The sequence below is a fragment of the Heterocephalus glaber genome, unplaced genomic scaffold (assembly GCF_053883595.1).
Source record: "Heterocephalus glaber isolate CG9 unplaced genomic scaffold, H.glaber_assembly_v1.0 deba00001765, whole genome shotgun sequence".
NCBI classification, from domain to species: Eukaryota; Metazoa; Chordata; class Mammalia; order Rodentia; family Bathyergidae; genus Heterocephalus; species Heterocephalus glaber.
The window spans coordinates 115,093-132,011 of NW_028258462.1; the positions used below are offsets into that span (position 1 = coordinate 115,093).

Below are 16,919 nucleotides of genomic sequence, written 5' to 3' on the forward strand. Positions count from 1 at the left end.
GGGATGTGGGAGACATCTCTGAATGGCTTAAAAGCTGGGTTCCGAAGGGATGAAGGTGGCCAAGTGCCTGGAGATCCCACAGCACTGGTGGTTGCTCCTCCCCACTGAGTTCTCTTGTGGGAGACCTAGCCTGTGCATGGGAAGCAAACCGAGGGACACTGGCCTGACAGGGAGCCGGCTAAGACCCTTGTGTGTTCTCCAGGGACAGGGACGGGTATCACTGATTCTTGGCCCCTCCCTTGGCTTCAGGGTTTGACTGGATCCCTCCAGTTTGGCTGCACCTTCTTACCAACCCTAGGAACATAGAGTGCCTCATTGTGTGTCTCTCTTCACTGTGTGGTCACCCCAGGGACCACAGGGTCCTGTTGCCCCAGCTCTTCTCACTCTTTGCCAGGGCAGGACATGAAGCTGCTTGTTCCTAATCCCAAAGCCAGAGGAATATGCCGCTTACATGTGCCTGCGAAACTTGACCAAAAGGCGGCGCCATGTGCGGTTCCCACTTGCTCCTGAGCTGTGATATACATATATATGTCCCCAGTGTTGTTGCTTTTTTTTGAGCCACTTGGTGAGCTGAGGTCTGCCACCTGGAGGTCCCAGTCAAGGATAAAAGCAAACAGGTGGCCTAGGCTGGAGGATGGAGGGTACTTTCTGACCCACACTGTGAAGGCTCCTGTCTCTGGACTGTGAAGAACCTGGTCCACAGGGTGCCCTCCTCTACCAATTCTTGCCTTCTTGACAGGGCTCACCACCACGGCCTGGTCAGGTGTGTATGCGGCCATTTAATGCCCCGTGGCAAGAAGCAGAGGCTAAGGTCCATCCGTCACCTCAGGGAGACAGATGTGACCTTACCTCACCCTCACTCCACCTGTGCATTCAGCACCTCTCTCAATGAGGGGTGGAAGCACCTGATTCCCTGAGTCTCAGGGCACTTGGTGCTCACTTCCTCAGTATCACCATGCTGACTGTCACTCAGTGGTGGGCTTTGTCTTGGCCTTACTGTAACTTTAGTCCAGGCTCTATCTGCCTCAGTCATACCTGGCCTCAGAAGCCCAGACCTAACTGGATGCTCTCCACCCCGAGTTTTAGGTGGCCAAGAGAGAAGCCAGTGTTGCAGGAGGGCCAGCCCTTGTCAATACCCAGTGACCTGGGCAGCATAGCTGAGGCGTAGGGGAGGACAGCCCCTATCGTTCAGCCAGTAAAGAACCATTACATGGGAGAGCTGGGGAGGCAAGGGGATACTGAGGCACTAGGTCTAAGAGGGCACATACTCCTAGGCCACCTCCACCCATGAGCTGTCCATTGCTGTCCATCCGAGGGCGTGGCCCTAGGTGAAGGCTGTAGCCTGAGGCTCAACGCATTTATGGGGAGTTTCATTTAGCTGCAGCTCCAAGTGACCAAAAGACTAAAATCTTTCTTTCAATGTTAGTGCCAAAAGCCATGGGGAGTTTTACAGTGGCAAGATTTTAGTTATTTGCTATGAACACAAAATTTTGAAACACAGCTTTCATTTTGAGCATCTTCTTGAATATATAATTGTTTTAATGTCTTGCTGTCACCTCAAGTTTGACAATTTAAACAGCAGACATTTTCTGGCTGAGTTTCCTCTTTTTACAGAGAATTCGTTACTTTTTGGCTGACAGATCAAATAATAAGGCAATTTCTCTCTATATATTAGTTTTCCATAAGATTTTATAAACATTTATTTAGTTAAATAGAAACGTCTACTTTCACTTTTATCTGCTTGTGTTTCTGGCAAAACTTGAAGTGGAGCCCTGGCAGCATGCTGCATAGCTGTTTGGGTAAGAAAATAAACAGTTCTGTTAAAGGTCAACCATATTCAGAAAATTATCTCTATCTGAACCTCACTGTCCTCTAAGGTTATCAAAGAAGTTTATCCCAGCTAAGTTCTCTCCCTCAGCGACCCAGTTTATAATTTAAAGAAATTTAATAGCCAAAAACATGGCCAAGAGCTTTAATAAAAATGTCACATCATTCAAAAACATTCAAGTCACAAATAGTTATAAAATATATTTCTGTTACAGAGCAGTGACAAATGATGCTTTACGTGACTTATGAGTTACCTTTGAGGTTATTTTAATACAAACCTTCATTTAAAAGCCAAAGTGAAAAAAAACCAAAGTGAATAAGAAAATATAAATGAATAAGAACGCGAATAAGTGAATAAGAAAAATATTACAATTCATGTAACTTTCCTTAAATGTCTTTTACAAAGTTAAGTTCCTAATTCACATTATAAAAGTGGCCATCTGATTTTTAGATTTTGTTTTTATTATAAGAGCCCTCTACCAAAAAAATTAAGACATTTGTCAAATTTTGAACTTTCAATTTTTTTTACATTCTGTTATAGTATGTTTCATGTCTTGTTATAGCATGTTTCATGTTATGTTATAGTAGCACAATAAATGCCTAGAGTAGCACATTCATTGGTAAAGTATATAATTAAACATAATTAAAATGTGCTTTGCTTTTATTTCCTCTAGGAAAGAATTTGCAGGCAACTATGCTTAAATTTAATTATCTAAGATGGTAGAAGATCCAAGAAGCTAGGAAAATTATTGGATTTTATAGCACTATTTTCAGAATACAAAAATAAGGTTTTTTGAAATTCATGTGACTTAACAAACTCAATCCAATAACAGACAATGGAATTGAAGCAGTAATAAAAAACCTGCCAACTAAGAAAAGTCTAGACCTGATGGATTCATTGCTGAATTCCACAAGATCTCTAGAGAAGATCTAATGCCATTACTTCTCAAACTCTTAATGAAATTTAAAGGGAAGCAATACTTCCAAAGTCATTCCTGAAAACTAACATTACCCTGATTCCAAAACCAGACAAGGATCCAACCAAAAAGAGAACTATAGTCCAATTTCTCTAATGATACATATGTAATAATCCTCAAAAAGATACTGGCAAACAGAATGCAACAAATCATCAAAAAGATCATATACCATGACCAACTAGGCTTCATCCCAGAGATGCAAGGATGGTTCATCATATTCAAATCAATAATTGGAATTCATCACGTAAACAGAAGCAAGGACAAAGATCATATGATCATCTCAATAGACACAGAAAAAGCCTTTGATAAAATCCCACATCCATTCACAATTAAAACCATGCAGAAAATAGGTATAAAAGGACCTTATCTCAATCTGATAAAAGCCATTTAAGACAAACCAGCTGCCAACACCATATTAAATGGGGAAAAAAGGAAAACTTTCCCTCTAAAATCAGAAACAAGTCAAGGATGTCCACTATCATCACTCCTGTTCAGTATAGTACTAGAAAATTTAGCCAGAGCAATCAGGAAGAGAAAGAAATAAAAGGGACATGCATAAGAAAGGAAGAAGTCAAGGTATCATTATTTGCAGATGATATGCTCCTCTACTTACAAGACCCAAAAAACTCCACTAAAAGACTCCTAGAATTAGTAACCCAATTCTGCAATATAGCAAGATACAAAATCAACATACAAAAATCAATAGCATTCTTGTAAACTAATAATGAACTCACTGAGAAAGAAATTAAGAAAGCATTGGCATGCTCAGTATCATGAAGAAAAATTACTTAGGAATTAACCTAACTAACAAAGTGAAAGACCTCTAAAACAAAAATTAAATCACTCTGAAAAAGGAGATTGAAAAAGACATCAGAAAATGGAAAGATATCGCATATTCCTGGATAGGCAGAATCAATACAGTCAAAATGGCTATATTTTTAAAACTGATATGGAGATTTAACACAATCCCAGTAGGAATACCAACAGCATTCCTCACAGATTTAGAGAAAACAAACAAATTCATATGGAATCAGAAGTGACTCAGAATAGCAAAAGCAATTCCAGGTTACAATAGCAAAGCAGGAGGCATCACAATCTGAGGTTCGAAGTTATATTACAAAGCTACAGTGATAAAAAGAGCATGGTATTGGCAAAAAACAAAAACAAAACAGATATGTGGATCAATGGAACAGAATAGCAGAAGCAGAAACAACCCAGACACATTCAACTATTTGACTTTTGACAAAGGGCCCAAAAACATACACTAGAGAAAAAGAGCCTCTTTAACCACTTAGCAATTTACCCCCAAGCATCACTCAGATAGCACATTTGTTAATGTACTGACTGTCTGGAGCTATGCTCGGGCACATGTCATTTCAACGAGTTGATTCTTGTTTCCACAAGATACACTTGTACATCTTTTTATTTGTTTTATGTCAACTATTTTTGCATATCTTTTTATTTAGAATATTTTGTTTGCCTTTGATGTTTGTTTCTAATAACATCTAATAATAAGTTCTGGTTATTTTCTTTTACTAATTAGTGTTTATTTTATTTGTGAAAAATAACCTATAATTTTGTGCTACAATCTATAAAAACTCTTATCATAAGTACATTAGATATAATTTTTATACTTCTCCAGAACTCAGTAGTATTCTTTTACAATACAAAATGTACATGTTTGGGACACTGAAAATGAATAGGAAGGGAAGTGCCAAAAGGTCTGGAAAAGAAAAACCTGAAAAAGGGAGCAATGTTAGCGTATTAAAGAGAAAGGTCTGTGTTATGAAGTGGAAAGACAAAAAAGACATTTCCTTACTGTCAACTATTTATAATACAGAAATGATAGAACTTGAAAGAAGAAACGAAACTAAAAAAATTCGAAAAATTCAATGATTATAATAATTCCATGGGTGGTGTTGACAGAGTTGATCAACATCTAACAAGCTATCCTGTAATCATAAAGTGAAGGAAAAATATTATTATAAAATATTTATGCATATTCTGAACCAAACAATATGGAACTCATTTGTTATTATTCAAAACAAGAGGGTTTAAGGAGTCACTGACAATATAGATTAGGTCTGATAAACCAAATAATTGAAAAATACGGGACAATGAAATGCCAATCAGGATGTCCACCATCAGCATCCTCATCATTACATTTAGTGGGTAGATATTTTATTGAAATTATACCATCCATAGAAAAAAAGGAAAGGCCAACATGATAGTGTAAAGTGTGTTGTTCAAAGAAAGAAAATAAGGCAAAAGGAATTCAGAAAGACATCAGATCCTGTTCACATTGTAATGTTGCATTGTGCATTGAATGTTTTAAGATAAACCATACATAGAACAATTATTAAATGAATTTCATAAAATTATCATTTTTATATTTCCTATTATATTATCTTACAAAAATTAATGAAAAATATGCAAATTTTGGTCATCTTGTATTTAAATAATTGGACTAGTAAGTGGTTAATAAATGGTGCTGGGAAAATTGAATATTCAAATGCAGATGATTGAGTTTAGTCCCATATATCTCACATGTACTAAAATAAAATCAAAATAGATCAAAGATCTAAACATTAAAACAGAAATTGACTGGAAAATAAAATGGGTAAAGCTGTTGAAGAGATAGGTGTAGTCAAGGACTTACTGAACAGAACCCTAGTGGCACAAGGAATAATATCAAAACTCAACAAATGTGATCAAATCAAATTAAAAAGCTTCTGTACAGCAAAGAAAACATCCAATAGAGAGAAGAGACAACCTACAGAATGGGAAAAAATTTTACCAGTTCTTCCTTGGATAGAGGACTGACATCTAGAATATATAAAGAAGTAAAAAATCAGAGCCCCCCCAAATAAAAGAACTAAACAAAAATGGGCAACTGAAATGAATAGCCAGCCACTTCCTCCATGAAGAAGTACAAATGGCTAATAAATACGTAAAGATATGTTCTACGTAGCTGGCCACAAGAGAAATTCAAATTAAAACACCACTAAGATACCATCTTACTCCAAAACAAATGGTTATCATCAAGAAATTAAACAATACAAAAGTTGGAGAGGCTGCAGAGAAAAAGAAAACTCTTCCACATTGTTGTCATCATATTACAGTGATACATACATTCCCACGTTTATAGCAGCACCATTTACAATAGCTAAATCTTGGAAACAGCCTACTTGCCCATCAACAGATGAATAGATTTAAAAAAGTGTTATTTATATACAATGGAATACTACTCTGCCATAAAAAAGGATAAAATTGAAGCATTTTTAGGTAAATGGCTACACCTTGAGAATATAGCGTTAGGTGAAATAAATCAGATAAACAAGTTTAAATATTGCATGGTTTCTCTTATATAAGAAAAACAAAGTATAAATAAAAAACAAAATAGAAGATAGATAATAGGAAGTAGGAATATCTTTTGCAAACGGGATAGGAAACAAGAGATGGAGGGAGAAGGGAGGGGAAGAAGGGAAAAGGAATTTTTCAAGAAGAGAATAGAACAAGAAATTGGAAATAGAGCTTTTGCAAATGGGAAGGGGAACAATAGTTGAAGGGAACATGGAGGGAGGGGAGGGGAAGGGAACATATGTGTACATGTGTTATGTACATGTACAAACTCATCATGATAAATGTAATCATTATGTACTACAAACATGCACTGATAAAAATAAATAATAACACTATGAAATAAACACACAATTTATCTGACTGAGACAATACAAATATTTTGGCTTATCAGAAGTAATGGTCCTCATTTTAACAGTATCTTAACTACATAAGTAATATGTGTTCATTATAGAATAAGAAGAAATAAAGAAAATGTGGTTCTTTTATAAAATGGAGTACTACTCAGCCATAAAAAATGAGAAATTAGAGACATTTCTAGCTAAATGGATGCACATTGAGGCAATACACTTAAGTGAAATAAATAGGACACACATCTAAATACCGAATAGTTTCTCTAGTGTGAGAAACTGAAAGTGTAAATAAGGACTTAAAGTATAACTGATAATGTGAAATAGGAAGAAAGGGGCAAAGAGGAAGGGGAAGTGGGAGGGATAGGGGAAAGGAAAGAAGGAAATGGAATTAATATGAGAAAATGGAAACAAAGTCTTTGTAAATAGGGAGGGCTGGAGGGGTTGAAGGGAGGGCAGGGGAAGGGGGAAAAACAAGAACCAAGAGAGATTTTGTAAAGGTGCAAATTTCTAATGATGAATGGCATTTTATTATATACCTAAAATGTATCAATAAAATTAATTTAAAAAAGAATAAGAAGAAATGACGTATCAGCACAAAGAAGGAAACAATTATCCGTAATCCGTAATTCTATGCCTAGAGCCCACCATTGACACTGTTGGGTATTTACTGTGCTCCAGATGTTTATTGCTTTTTTCTCTGTCCACACATATATACATTCTAGTTTTTAAAATTAACATTACATTAAGTATCAAAGTATTATAAAAATATTAACATTTTCATGAATCAAGAGATCCATGAAAAGGTAAGATGGCATCCCCATGAGTGAACGTGTCAAGATTAATTAACCCAGTATCTGCCATTCATTTTGCATCCTTCCTTATATACTGCCCACTGACCTGATTTATTTCTGTAGGACAAAGTCCTAGGATTCATACTTCTTGTTCAGAGATCTCTGATGGAAACTTTAACCACGGAGATGTAAAGTCTTTTTTATGTTATTTGCAACTCCTAATCCATTGCTAGTCCTGTTTCTCACTTGGTGTCTCTTTACCTGTCAATACCATCCTCATGGTCCTTTCTCTCAGATTCACCTTCATTGAGCAAGGAAGCACCAGTCTCCTGCCTGTCTATGCATCAGCGTTTCTGTCAGCATCCAAGTTGATGATCCATCACACCCTCTGACCTCTCTGTGCACTGACTTCCCACTTGCTTATGGGAGGACTTCAGACTCAACCTTCGCTGAGGTTTCCTGTCAAATTCTGTCTCCCACTTACATTAGTTTCCCTTGAAACACAACTAACACAGAAGGCAAAGTAGAGATTCAAAGACTTGTGAGTATAACACAGGTGGCCTTTCCAGACAACAGAGGCAAAGTAGATTGTACAGTATATGGAAGAGGACGACTGGGTAGTAATTAGCAAAACAACACATGGTCCCTTCTTTCAGTCTGCACACACAAATCAAATCCAGGCTTACTGAGTGTTTACATGTAAATAAATAAACAGTCATAGAAAAAACTAGTGAGCCTTTGTGCAATTTATAAATTGAAATTAATCTAAGAATTCTCCTGAATCGAAAGCCATGTAGACAAGAAGCAGTTATTCATAGAATATAAAAAATGAACATGATAAATCAAAATGAAACCATGGAACTGTGAAAAAAATTATAAATCTTCATAAACTAATTTTCCTAATAGAGCTGTGAATTTTTGACAGCTCTTTTATAGAGCTGTAATTCCCCTAATATATATAAATAGCTCTGAGAAAATAAAGATTGCTGTGGTCTCCTAAAGACTTAGGAAATGAATTTGGAATTCAAGTGCTTTTTACTTCTAAGATTGGCAAAGCTTTAGACTGTTTATATTCCCATCCTTTTCAATACTGGCAAACAGAAAGTCTCACAGTGTTCTGACAAGGGTATCAATTAGTAGAATTTAGCTAAAGGATAGAGCCCTGAATCCAGTGCTTCAACATAGATGCAAGTTAGAATTCATATAATATTGAGCAAAGACACCACCCACCTCCGAACCTGCCCACATTTTATTGGAACCAACAGGCCTTCACCCATCTACCCTAAGTAACTGCTCCATGCCAGACCTGAGGCAGAGGGACAGGAACCAAACTGAACAAGCCAAATATGGTTTCTACTCTCCCACAGTTGACAGACATGTATCTTGTCCATTTGGTTTAAAGTGCACCCTCGTTTGGGACATACGACCAAATTCACCCTCAAATTAGGCATTTCACTTTTTTTAGAAATCCACAAATATAAGACGTCATCATGCAAGGGCAAATGAGAGTCAGTGCAGTACACAAGTCCTGCTCTTTGTCGTCTTTTTGTTTTCTTTTTGATACTTGGGAATGAACCCAGAAGTTCACACAGCACAACATCCCTAGCCCTATTATGTATTCATGTACATATGTATATATTTGTTTACTTTTTATTTTTTTATTAATTATTTATTTGTTTTTTGCTACTGGGGATCGAACTCAGGACCTTGCGCTTGTGAGGTGGCACCACTGAGCTAAATCCCCGGCCCTGTTTGCTTCTGCTTTTTTTTTTTTTTTTTTGTGGTATCAAGGATCGAACTCAGGACCTTGCACTTGTGAGGTGGGCGGCGGAACCACTGAGCTAACTCTGCGGCTCTGTTTACTTCTTATATTAATGGCAAGGTCTCTTGCTAAGTCACTAAACTGCTCAGGCGGGGCTCAAACTGAACCTGAGATCTTTCCACCTCTTCCTCACAGTGCTGGTATTGCAGGCATGCACCTACACGTCGAGCTCTATTGCAACTTCTGAGTTTTTGTCCAAACACTTTCTAGCTTTGAACCAACGAGAGAGAGGGAGCCGTGGATGGATGCAGGTCAAACTTTTGGAGACCAGGATGTCCTCTGTATGCACCTCTCTCTCTCTCTCTCATACCCACACACAATGGCAGTGACCACGCATGCCCCACCCCACTACCCAGCCCTGTCTTCCCAGGGGTGAGACCCCCCCCCCGCCATGAGGAGGTTCCTTGAGGGTAGAACAAGGGCCCACACCGAGGACTACCTTGTTCCTTAGTAGCTTCTACTGCTCTACTTCAGGGTCTGCCCTCCTCCAAGAGAAAGCCAAATCCCTCCTTCATCGAAAGCCTCACCGTGTCGCCGTGGCCACCAACCTTGGTGCCGTAGTCCTCTCACACAAAAGCAGCAGCATAAGACTTTCCCTCTCACGATGCCCTCAGGTCATATCAACCACTCGGGAATCCACCTCCTGTTTTTCTGCCTCAAACAATATGAGGTGCGACCGAATTCCTAGTAATGGACTCTTGGATACAAGCAACATAATGTTACCACAGAAATTCGAAAGTGCCCTTTAACCTCCCTCGCCTGAAGGTCTTTACCGGGTCACCGCTTTCCTCAGTACAGCCAGTGAGGATGCAACAAGTGGTCACGTGGGGCCCTAAGGCCAACAGGTGGCAGTGAGCAGGGAAACCATGGCTCCTTCCATCAAAGCTGAGGGTACCAATGAGAAGGTCCCAGAAAAAATAACTCTGAGGCTGAGCTCTTGGTGAGTTCTCAGAGACTATTGGGAGGGGGCTCTTCTTTGGGGTTCTCCTGGAAGGCTTGGAAGGTGTGGTAGAAATCTGCTAACAAAAATCCCAGAATGATACTTAGTTTGAGGACGGGGCTCATAGTGGGTGGTCAGCGGCGATTACTCGTTAGCAAAGACCCGGCTGGGCATCCTGTGAGCATATAATATCTTCAGGATCCTCAGCACCTGTCTTTTATACTAGAACTACTTTTATGTATCCTAGTAGTAATTTATCAGAATTCTTTGAAAATCATTGCTATCACTTTTTCATTGCTTACCTAATTATGCCAATTTTTGTGCTGTATTATTACAGTTATTCATTCTCTTACTAAATATTTTTTGAGTATATTATAAGCCTGGGCACTTGGAGTTAGTAAATAGAATAGGCAATTATCTTAGCCTTGTGGTGATAATTTTATTTTGGAAAAAGGTAAGGGATTAAAATATAAGGAATAGTAAAATATTTGATTTGTCAAAAGATAATAAACTGAGTAATAATATATAGTATGGTGAATGGGATCCAGAGGGTAGGGCAGGTATTGCATTCCAAAAGGTTGTGAGGGTAGGCATCATCAGATAGCAATAGGTGAGCAAAGTCCTGAAAGAGGTCCTGGCTTTAGCCAGAAATCTATCTACAGGAGCTCTCCAGGCAGAGGAAGCAGCCTGTGCAGAGATTCTGAGGCAAGAGTGTTCCTTATGTCTTCAAGGAAAAGCTAAGTGAATGGAGCAGAGGAAGTGAGAACTAGAATAGTGGGAAATAAGAAGAGCGATGTCATAGGGTGCCAGGTAGTGCGGGGCCTTGTAGTGTACTATAAGTACTTTGGCTTTGACTGTATGTGATAACTGATGTCCCTGAAGGGTTTGGAGCCTTAGAGGGGTCCGTCTGTCTGCTTAGTTGTGAGTAGACTCTAGGGGGCCAAAGCATGGAGCAAGGAGACTTATTAGGAGAGTATTGCTGCAGACTAGGCCACAGTGGATAAAATGTGTGTGTTCTTCTTTTTCTGCAGAGAAAACAGGCACAGAGTTGTAAGAGATGTTCATCTGATTGAGCTGATGGAAGAGAAAGACCAAAAAACCAGGTAAGAGCAGAGTTGGGGCACCAGGTGAGGACTAATGGGAGGTGGTTCTCTGTGCAATGTGCTGGAAGTGTTCACTAGATTTAGGGCATCACAAGGGGTTTCAAAAATGCATTTGGGAAGCAGTAGGTCATGAAAGGACCTTAGAGAGTATGGCATGTCCTTCCAACAGGTATCAGCATGAAAAACATGAGGAGGATGAAAGCAGGGTTTTTCCTTGTGGTATTAGTCATAGGTAAGATATTAAGATGTGTGCTCTGTGTTAGCTTTTCCAGCACTGAGACAAAATACCCAACACCCCTAACCAGTAGCCAGAAGTTTTTTTTTTTTTTTTTTAGTACTGGGGATCGAACTCAGGACCTTGCGTTTTAGAGGCAGGAGTGGTGCCACTGGGCTAAAGCCCCAGTAAACAGAAGTTTAATGTGGCTCATGGTTTTGGGGGATTCAGCCTATGGTGTGCTGACACCAAGGGTGGAAGGGGATGGCAGAGGAAAGCTTTGTCTTTTCATTGATTGTGGTATTTCTTTTTGTCTTTTTGGTGTTTTTAAAAAAATATACATATATAACATATATATTCATTCTAGATATTAATCTACTGTGTAAAGAATAGCTAGCAAAGATTTTCTCACATCCTTTAGTTTGCTCTTCACTCTGTAGGTTGTTTTCTTTGCTGTGCAGAAACTTTTTAATTTGATGTAATACTATTTTTTAAATCTTGCTATTATTTGTTGTGCTGTTGGAGTCTTATTCAGGAAGTCCCTGCCTATGCCTATGACTTTGTTTTTCCTATGTTTTCTTTCAAAAGTTCAAAAATTTTAGGTCGTATATCTAAGTCTTTGATCCACACTGAATTGATTTTTGTACAAGGTGAGAGATAGGGATCTACTTTCAATCATCTACATACTGATATCCAGTTTTTGCAGCATCATTTGTTGAAGAAGCTGTCTTCTCCAATGTAGGCTTTTGGCCCCTTCGTCAAGAATTAGATGGCTGTAGTTAATGGTTTTGTTTCCCTATCTTCTATTCTATCTCATTGGTCTACTTGTCTATTTTTGTGCCGGTATCATGCTGTTCTTTTACTAATGGTTTATATTATATTTTCAAATTGTGTATTGTGAGTCCTACAGCATTACTCTTTATACTCCAAATTGCTTTGGCTATTCTGGGTCTTTCATGTTTCCCTATTAAATTTAGGATAGCTTTTTCTGCTTCTTTGAAGAATGTCATTGATATTTTGATGAAGATTGCATCATTTCTGTAAATGACCTTCAGTAATATGGTCATTTTAACAATGTTAATTCTGCCAATACATGAACATAGGATATTTTTCCATCTTCTAATGCCTTCAAATTCTTTATTCAGTATTCTGCAATTTTCCTTATGAAGGTCATTCTCCTTCATAGCTAGTTTGATTTCTAGGTGTTTTTTTTTTCAAGTGGTTGGGATTGGAATTGTTTACCTGATTTTTTTCTCAGTAGTTCATTATTGATGTATGTAAATGTTATTAATTTTTTAGATGTAGATTGTGTATCCTACTCCTTTGCTGAATTTATTTAAAAGATCTAAAATGTTTTTGGTTGTCTTTAGGGTCTTCTAAGAATAGGATCATACCATGTGCAAGTAAGGATAACTTGACTTCCTCCATGTTGAGGTGTTTGGATTGGTATATTTTCTTTCCAGGATGTGTAATATTGAAATACACCAGGTATTGGCAGAGTGGGAGTGAGTCACACCTGGCCCTGTTGTATTTTCTCTCTGATCCTTCTTTATAGGCTTGTGCTGTAGGAATGCTGAGCCCTACCCAGCTTTTCCAGCCACGTGGGGCAGGTAAATGATATACTGTCTGCCAAAATCCTTAGAGCTGATAATAGAATTCAGTGAAGTTGTAGGATACAAAATTAAAATAAAATGCATTTCTGCATACTACAAATTATCTAAAAAGAAATTAAGGAAACGGCCACATTTGTGAAAGCAAGAAGATAAATAAAATACTTAGTGTAAATTTAACCAAGGGGGTAAAAGATATGTATGCTGAAAACTATGAGACACTAATGAAAGAAACTGAAGAAGACACAAATAAGTGAAAAGATATTCCATGCTAACAGTTTGAGAGGATCAATGTGTTTAACATGTCTGTAATTTGGATATACACAGAAGTGGGACTGCTGCATCATATATAATTCTATTTGGAATATTTTGAAGAACTTCCTATTTTTACAATAATTGTACCTATTTTAGATTTATATTTACAATGTGAAATGGTACTCCTTTTATTTCCATACCCATAATGTTTTTTTCTCTTGCCTTTCTGATAATAACTATTCCCAGGGATGGGAAGTGGTATCTCATAGTGGCTTTAATTTGCATTTCTTTGATGATTAATGCTGTTCAACATTTTTTTTTCATATACCTGCTGCCATTGTATGTCTTTTTTGAGAAATGTCTCTCAGGTACTGTATTAGTTAGCTTTCCTGTTACTGGGACACAATAACTAACACCCAGAATTTAAAGGAGGAGTTTTGATTTGGCTCATGGTTTCAGGGTGTCAGTATATAGTCAGGAGGCTCCAAGGCAGGAGCTTTGTAGTGGAAGGGAATGGCAGAGCAAAACTGCTTAGCTCCTGGCAACTGGGAAGCAGAGCAGAGGAGCAGAACCAGAAAGGAGAGGCCAGGGGCCATGCATAGACCTCAAGGCCACACCTTCATGACCCACACATATACACCCAGGGCAATCCCAAAGCTAATCAAGTTGACACTCCATCCTAACCACCAAATCCCACCCCTTGTCAACATGATATCAAAGCACATCTCTTTATTTTACTTTTTTCAATGCTTTTCCAGTTTATTTTCTGATCAGAGAAAATACTTCCATGAACATAATTGTTAGAAAGCAAACAAGAGCACACAGAAGGGCCGGGGATTTAGCTCAGTGGTGCCACCCCTGCCTTGAAAGCGCAAGGTCCTGAGTTTGATCCCCGGTACAAAAAAAAAAGCACACAGCAAACAAAAGCTAAATGAAAGTTTAATTCTCCTAAGTATTGGTATAAAAACTTTTTAAAAATCAAGTTTTGTTTTTTTAAAACAAGGTCTCGCTATGTAGTTCAGGCTAACCTCAAAGCTGAGGAGATCCTCTTGCCTCAGCCTCCCCAGTGCTAGGATTACAGGTGTGTGCCACCCCACCCCTCATATCAGTATTATGGCATTTGTTTCCAAAGATTAACATTTTCAGTTGTAGTAAAATCAAGTGGGTGGGTTTTTTGGTTATTTTTGGGTTTTGTTTTGCAGTAGGGGAGATTGAACTCAGGACCTTGCCCTTGCCAGGCCGGCACGGTGCCCCTGAGCTACATCCCCCACAGTAAAATGAAGTTTTGCAAAGTTAAATTTCCTTAACATTTAATTTCAATATTAACCTAATCCTTTAAGGTCTATCAAATTGTTAATATTTTACTTTTCTTTTAAGCATTTGAGCTCTATTTAAAGTGAAATGTGTAAGGTTCGACTGGAGCATGAGTGAGACCGCTGAGGCAGGCAAAGTTGAAGCAATGAGGCAAGGAGTGTAATGTGACCTGGCTGGCGCACATGGGCCAAGGGCGACAAGACCGTTGGCATAGCAAGGAGGGTGCGCGCAGTTTATATAGGGGAAGGGGTGTCAGCCTGGAGGGTGGAAAGTTTAGGGTCTCTTGGGTGATGGGCTTGAGGCTTGTGAACAGGACGGGGTGAGGGCAGCAGGGTGATGGCAGGTACAGCAAGGTACAGCGGGTGCCTTGCGGCTTTTTGGAGAATCAGTCTCCTTGCAGGTGTAAATGAGCGAGGCGGTAGCTGGCCTCCATCATCCATCGCTGCTCTTGCAGGCAGTGTGCGACTGTCGGGATTTTTCTTCCTCAGTTGGGCGGGGGTCTCGCTCGGGGGGGCCTGTCAAAATACTTCCTAATATGGGCCCCAGAATACAACACAATAAATGAAGATGTGTGGGAGTGGCCACACTGCAGCCAGCCAACCAGAGCTGCCTTTGTTGCAGGATGATGGTGGTGGTGGAAGGGCTTGGAGCAGCTCCAGCTGTTCCTGCTGTGGCTGCCAAGGCCTCTGTCTGCTCCTGGTCTTGAGAGGAGACACAGCCCGAAAAAAAAGAAATCTAGATCAAAGAAAAAGTATTCAAGGGCAGCGGGGTGTGGTGGTGCACTTCTCTAATCCCAGCACTGGGGAGGCTGAGGCAAGAAGATCAGGGTGGGTTCGAAGCCAGCCTTAACTATATAGTGAGACCCTGTCTCAAAAAGTTTTTAAAAACTTTAAATATATATATATAATATATATATATATATATATATATATATATATCCCCAAGGATTATGCAATTCAACTAAACCAACTACATAGTTCTCCAGGAACTGCAAGTGGTGAAGATGCCCCGGCCTCCCAATGTATCCATACAACAAGATTGTCAGGAGAAAGTTTTGGTCTTCATTCTGGAGGTGTTCATATCCAGATAAACTCCATACTTGAAAGATCCGTTGGAAATCCAAACTCCAGAAATACAAGATCAGGTGAGCATAGCTGTACTTGTGGCTATGTACAGAGTCATTTCCGGAGTCACTCCCACAGCGAAGCAAGGTAGCCTGATAGGGGTGCCACTGAGTCTGGAGAACATGGAAGTAGCTCCTCAGAATTCTGCTCTCCCAGTGTTTGCAAAAAGGTCTTCCATTGGGTTGGGGATTTAGCTCAGTGGCACCGCTCCTGCCTCACAAGTGCAAGGTCCTGAGTTTGATCCCTGGTACAAAAAAAAAGTCTTGCATGTATTCTGATTCTGGGCATCTAGCTTTTTATGCAGCATATAGCAGGGATTTCTCTTGGCATTCGTGCTGCTAACAACTTTTATGTATGGAAACAAAAGCATTTTAAGTCAGATTTTTAAAAGCGAAAGGTTCTTAAAGATTTAGTGTGCTTGGTTATTGTTAGTCTTAGCCTGATTTTCTGTTCTTTTGTACTATACCTTTCATTCTCAGTCACTTTATTACTGCTTAATTTTCTTGAATCCTACATTGAACCATTTGCACTTTTTGGAAGTACTTTGGATTCTTGGAATTACAGACTTCATTCTGAAATTCCTCTTCATGGGTTAAAATGCTTTATTTTATTGGTACTTTCTTTCATTATGCATTTTAAATCAAAGGGCTACCGGTAAATGCTTCTAGAAGAATTGTGCCAGTATTATTGAACTTTTGTTTTCATATCAGTTTGGTTTCTTTACATTACAAGCTGTGGGGAGTTTGGTAATGTAACTAGATTGAGTTTGGAGATATTACTGGGTTTACATCCTACTAAGACTTCTGGATTCTCTTGGACATTTGAGAACTTTTGGAGAGGTTTACAAATATTTTTTACACAACCAAGTTATGGAGTGGCTACTAGCAAGAGACAGTGTTCAGATATGGATGATACTTGTTCAATATGATAGCTGAATTTCAGAAGCCAGTTCTATTCATCTGCCAGCATATACTTTTGAAGAATACATTACCTCATGGCTTACCAGCAAAAACAAAACAAAGTAAAACAAAATATGTCCACTATGAAGAACTGTGATTTCAGACCATATAAATAAATGGGAAGATGGAGCCACTTCATTACACCTTCAAATTTACTATAACTGATATAAATTACTAAGGCCATAAAGCACTAATTTTATTTGGTTACACTGACTATTGATTAAGGCATTAGGATGTATTTTCAGGGCCAGAAGAAAAATATTTCCAAAT

General features: G+C 38.7%; 1 protein-coding gene and 1 pseudogene across 1 annotated transcript in view; both read left to right on the plus strand.

Annotated features, from left to right (window-relative positions):
* The window catches only part of LOC101704253 (zinc finger protein 449-like), a 207,276-nt gene that overhangs the window by 103,936 nt on the left and 86,421 nt on the right, over positions 1-16,919 (plus strand). The window contains exon 3 of the mRNA XM_087202156.1: positions 11,102-11,173. The gene's annotated coding sequence lies outside the window, so the exon portion shown is untranslated. The remainder of the gene's footprint in view (positions 1-11,101; positions 11,174-16,919) is intronic.
* Positions 9,735-16,814, plus strand: LOC101704600 (E3 ubiquitin-protein ligase RNFT1 pseudogene; annotated as a pseudogene).